Here is a 6000-nt window from a genome sequence, read left to right as displayed (position 1 = left end):
AAGAATCAGTGCTCAAAGCAGTCTTATCCTGAAGAACTAAAGAATGAAGAGATACGCTTGAAGTTCTCTGTGGTTATAGGTACTACCATAATGAATAGCTCGGTATGATGTTCAGTTGAAGAGAAACCGACATATCTAAAAAAAAGGCGATCACAGAAGTTTAAAAAAAATGTAGGTACAAGAAATTTAACTGCGAAAAAACCATGGATAACAGAAGAAATGCTTCAGTTGATCGACGAAATAACTAGGTACAAACACGTTCAGGAATGAGTAATACAGAAATACAACTCACTTAAGAACAAAATAAAGGCAAGTGTTGGGAAGCTGAGGCGAAACGGTTTCATGATAAATGTGAAGAAATCGAAAAAGAAATGATTGTCGGAAGAACTGACTCAGAATATAGAATAGTCAGAACAACCGTCGGTGAAATTAAAAGCAAGGGTGATAACATTAAGATTGGAATGAGAATTCCACTGTTAAATGCAGAGAAAGGACGCATAGGTGGCAACAACAATATTCAAGGCTTCTATGAGGGGGAGGATTTGGCTGATGTAATAGATGAAACATGAGTCTCCAGGGAAGAGATAGGGTATCCAGAATTAATCAGAATTTAAAACAGCTTTGGAAGACCTGAGATGGAATAAGGCAGAAGATATAGACAACAATAAATAGGAATTTCTAAACTCATTGGGGGAAGTGGCCACAAAATGAGAATTTACGTTGCTATGCAGAATGCGTGAGAATAGCGATATACCCTGAGACTCACTGGAAAATCTCATCCACAGAATTTCAAAGATAGCAAGAGCCGACATGTGCGAGAATTATCGCACAAACAGCTTAACAGCTCATTCATCCAAGTTGCTGAAAGAATAATACACAGAAGAATGGAAAAGAAAATTGAGGGACTGTTAGCCGGCCGAAGTGGCCGTGCGGTTAAAGGCGCTGCAGTCTGGAACCGCAAGACCGCTACGGTCGCAGGTTCGAATCCTGCCTCGGGCATGGATGTTTGTGATGTCCTTAGGTTAGTTAGGTTTAACTAGTTCTAAGTTCTAGGGGACTAATGACCTCAGCAGTTGAGTCCCATAGTGCTCAGAGCCATTTTTTAGGGACTGTTAGATAACAATCAGTTTGGTTACGGGAAGGGTAAAGGCGCACAAGAGGGACATCTGACCGAACAGTTTATAACGGAAGCAAGACGAAGAGAAAATCAAGACACGTTCATAGGATTTTTCGACCCGTTCGACAACGTAAAACTGTGTAAGATGCCCGAAATTCTGGGGAGAATAGAGGTTAGAGGAAGACACGATATGTGCAGGAACCAAGATGAAAAGATAGATTGCAAAACCAAGAGCGAAGTCCTCTGATTAGAATGAGAGTAAGGCAAGGACGTAATCAGTCGCCCTACAGTTCAATTTGTACATCGAAGAAGCAATGACGGAAGCAAAAGAAAGGTTCAAGAGTGAAAATAAAATGCAAGGTGAAAGGATATCAATGATAAGATTCGCTGATGACGTTTCTATCCTCAGAGAAAACCAAGAATAATTAGAGGATCTGCTGAATGGAATGAACAATCCAGTGAGCACAGAATATGGACTGACTAAATCGAGTAAAGACGAAAGTAATGAGAAGAATAGTATAAATTGTCTAATGAGTACTGAACATGGACTGAGAGTGAAGCGAAGAAAGAAGAAAGTAATGAGAAGTGCCAGAAATGAGAACAGCGAGGAACTTAACATCGGAACTGGAAAGCACATAGTAGAAGAAGTTAAGGGATTCTGCTACGTAGGTAGAAAAATAACCCATGATGGATAGAGCAAGGAGGACATAAAAAGAAAACCAGCTCTGTCAAAAAGGACATTCCTGACTAAGAGAAGTCCACTATAATGAAACATAGGCCTCACTTTGAGGACCATATTTCTGAAAACGTATACGTATGCAGCACAGTATTATATAGTAGTAAAGCACGGATTGTGGGGAAACCGGAAGAGAAGAATCCAAGCACATTAAACGTGGTGCTAGAGACAATTTTGAAAGTTGTGTGGACTGATTAGTGAGGAATGAGGACGTCCTCTGGAGAATCGGCGAGGAAAGGAATACGTGGAAAACCCTGTCATGGAAAAGGTAAATAACTCTCATAATACAAAACGGAGCTGTAAAGGGTAAAAATTGGAGAGAAAGACCGAGATTTAAAGACATACAGCAAATAAATAAGGACGTAGGTTGCAATTGCTACTCTGTGATGAAAAGGGTGGCGTAGGAGAGGAATTCGTGGAGGAGCGCCTCAAACCACTCAGAAGACGGATGACTCAAATAAAGTGCTAACTGCATCGAAAAGAAACTGCTACTGAAAATTTTACAACTCATTTTTATTGTAAGTCTTGTATCTGTTAACTAAAGACTATATTTCAGTAACCAACTCTGTTCGTCTACAGTGGTATCAGGAAATGGCAATGCAGATGTGTCCACTCTGTAGATGTGTGCCTCTTGCGACGATCGCCCAGAGACGGGCTTGCGTTTCGTCATCGTGCAACGAGGCCTGTTTTGTAGCCATAGCACTGCAAAAACGAATCATATCCTTCCTTGTCGCAGGTGGACAGTCAGCAAAGACCCATTTGTCCTAACATATTGAGCTGGTGTGTTTCTGGCACCAGTTTCCATCGGTCGTCATTTTGATCTTTGAGTCGACTTCAATGCTTATTTGTCTTCTGCTCATCTTTGGCGGCTCGGATTTAACGGCAGCGCGTGCGCTCTGCTGGGGAGGTGTGTCGGGATCGGCGGTGAGCGAGAGTCACGTGGGACTGTGTACGTGGGCTGGACGGCAAGAGGACTAATCGGACAACGAAGGAGCGGGGCCAGCGGCTACGGCGTGTTCAGTCGTGACGGCAGACCCACCGCCCATGGTGATTTGGTTTTCCTAGAGGTCGGAAGGACAAGCTCCTTCGAGTCTGCTACAAGCTATGCCGGCCGATTGAATTTGAGTCGCCGAGTTACTTCGGTGGGTTGCGTGCGGCTTAATTGAATGTGCCAGTATACTAAAAGTCCTTTGGAATTGTTTTCGTTGTTTATCACTTACATCGGTGTCGTGACTATAAGTGTGGCTACGCAGAACCAACAGACATGAAGCGTGGTTAAGGACGTAGCTAGAAGTGCAACGAGTAATGAGTAAGTCCGGCTCTGGCGTTTCAAGACACGCCGAGATAGTCCTCTATTCTACCTTGTAGTTCATTTGGTAGTTTGGCGTGTAAATGTGCACCGAGATAATTATTGTCATCTTAACTTTAGGGCATGATTTTTAGCGAGCTTATTAATCAAAACCGGCCTCAGTGGCCGAGCGGTTCTAGGCGCTACAGTCTGGAACTGCGCGACCGCTACGGTCGCAGGTTCAAATCCTGCCTTGGGCATGGATGTGTGTGGTGTCCTTAGGTTAGTTAATTTTAAGTAGTTCTAAGTTCTAGGGGACTGATGACCACAGCAGTTAAGTCCCATAGTGCTCAGAGCCATTTGAACCATTTTTTATTAATCAAAGCTTAAGGCCTGGCACTGGCCAAGTAACTCACGGAGGCTAATTTGTTTCTATTCGGCTGTATTGATCACCTGTTCTCTAGATAAGATTTTGTAGTTTATGTCTCAGAATATTGTCTGCCGTTGATGTGTGTTGTGTTACAGATAATTGGCAGCAGTCGACGCGAGCATACTGGGAACAGAGCACCACGGGGGCAGAGAGATATTTAAGGCCCTGTCCTCTCCTTTACATCTTGGGTTATGTTGTCACTGTTGCGTGATTCCATCTTTCCGGTGGAGAATTACAGCATCTGAAGTTCAATCGCCGTGCAAATTTGAGTACATTTCTATGTCATTTCCTGTCTCGTGGATCTCTCGTATTGATCTGAATCCTTGGTGTGCTCGCGTCTATCGCTAATGCACACGCAATATTGAAGCAACCTCATTTTAGGGGTATTGTCATATGGTCATGTTCTAGTTGTAATCATTCTAAGAATATTGCTGATTAATCAAACGAGTAAGTAAATTTGAAGATTGGTTTGGTCAATTAAACCACCTCCTTAATTGTTTTAGTCATTTGTATATACTTTTGTTTAGAAAAGTTGGCTAGCCAAACCTTAAAAGATCTGTGTTCTTACCCTTAATCTGTTCCTCAGCTGATGGGCAGTAATAAGAGTTCTGATGGGAGTTGTATGGACATTTGTACTATTTAAGTAAAGCTTTACCTAAGTATATTTACCTAGTCATATTCAAATTTCAAGTTTTATGGGTCTTGTTCCGGTTAAAGAAATTTATTTGTTATTTGTCCAAGTGATCTCTCCTTGTAAGGCAGTCTCCTGTATTATTGTGATTGTGATTTTATAATGATTTTGATTGTAATAAAATATGTAGCAACTACAACGGATTACTATTGTGATTTTGGTGTGTCACTACCATTACACATATAGCTGTATTTACACAACTACAAATTTCGTGCTGTGAAAGACTTTCGTGAAGAACTAGCCGCGCTGGATTAGCCGAGCTGTCTTAGGCGTTGCAGTCGTGGACTGTGCGGCTGGTCCCGACGGTGGTTCGAGTCCTCCCTTGGACAGGGGTGTGTGTGTTTGTCCTCAGGATAATTTAGGTTAAGTAGTGTGTAAGCTTAGGAACTGATGACCTTAGCAGTTAAGTCCCATAATATTTCACACAAATTTTAACATTTTTATTAAAATTTAAGTTTTACAGATTTTGTGCAATTTCAGGGCACACCGGAAAGCACTTCGTACAAAAATTTCACAGCAACTAAAGGTATCAGGTGCCTGGAGCTGAAGTGTTTGTGCTAAATAGGGAGATACCTGCGATTTGATAGCTCGGTAAAGGTCTCTTGAAGTCTATTCTAGTTAATCGGTATTGTCCTTGTTGTATTGTTTCTTTGTGTTTCTGATGATATGGTGATATGGGCTGTCGATTTCTTGGTTGTTAGGAAGGTTGTGTAATTGGTCGTATTCTAATTACAGTTTCACGCTTGCCTTCTCTGTGCAGCCACCTTGTAACCTGCGGTTGTCCACCGTTAATGTTCGTTCTTCCTGCTCTCAGAGAAAGTCGTAGTCCTTGAATCTATCATAGCCTTCTGTGGTTAAGGTTTTCGCCGTTGTTACCTGGTGAAACTGCTATCTTCCAGTCGGGCTGGACTGGAATATCTCGATTTGTGCACGATAATATCCAACTGGGGAAATCCTTTATCTTAGGTGCGGAGAATTGGTTATTTAGAAATTGAATAATAAGGATTGGAGGAGTGAATGTCTTCTTACAAGGGGTTTCTGAATTGTTTTTAATTATATACATCGATGGTTCCAAGAACCGGTTATTAAATGTTTTCTCAATGTTGAGCGCCGTTGCCGGCTACGAATTACGATTTGTAGCCCTCCCCAATACAGAATTTGTGCATTTAAAGTAAATATTTTTTCCATTTTGTCACTTATTAAACATTATCAGAAATCGGTGTAGTGCTTAACTAAATTTTCATATTCCCTTATGGTAAATGCGGCTCACCAAAATGATGAAATCGACTGAAATAACTAAATAATGGTACTGCCGCACATGCCTTTGTAGGAACAATAAATACACTCTCAGGAATTAATAGTTTGGCAGCACGTCGCACTTTTTTATTATTAAAAAAAAGAGAGTGAAAGCGTCGAGGACTCGTCACATTACCTCAACAACTATCGCCACTGCTGAACAGCGACAAGTGTGACTCTTAAATGGATTCTCTAAATGTGTAAGTAAGTACTTCATCTAATACTTAAGCACTTTTAATTGGCACTCAACACAACTGTTAGGCAGCAACGAACAATCGGTTTGGATATGGTCCGGCAAAAAAGTGATAGTAATTTTATGAGATGCGATTAGTAGATCTTCAGAGATGATTAAGACAAGGCTATGATAATTTACGTATCTTCACGTAGTAAATGTTAACATCATTGACAGAAATATGTTTAACATAACATCGGTGGTGACATG

The sequence above is a fragment of the Schistocerca nitens genome, chromosome 2 (genome assembly GCF_023898315.1).
Source record: "Schistocerca nitens isolate TAMUIC-IGC-003100 chromosome 2, iqSchNite1.1, whole genome shotgun sequence".
NCBI lineage: Eukaryota > Metazoa > Arthropoda > Insecta > Orthoptera > Acrididae > Schistocerca > Schistocerca nitens.
The sequence above is the reverse complement of the archived record's forward strand: the minus strand, read 5'-3'. Positions refer to the sequence as shown.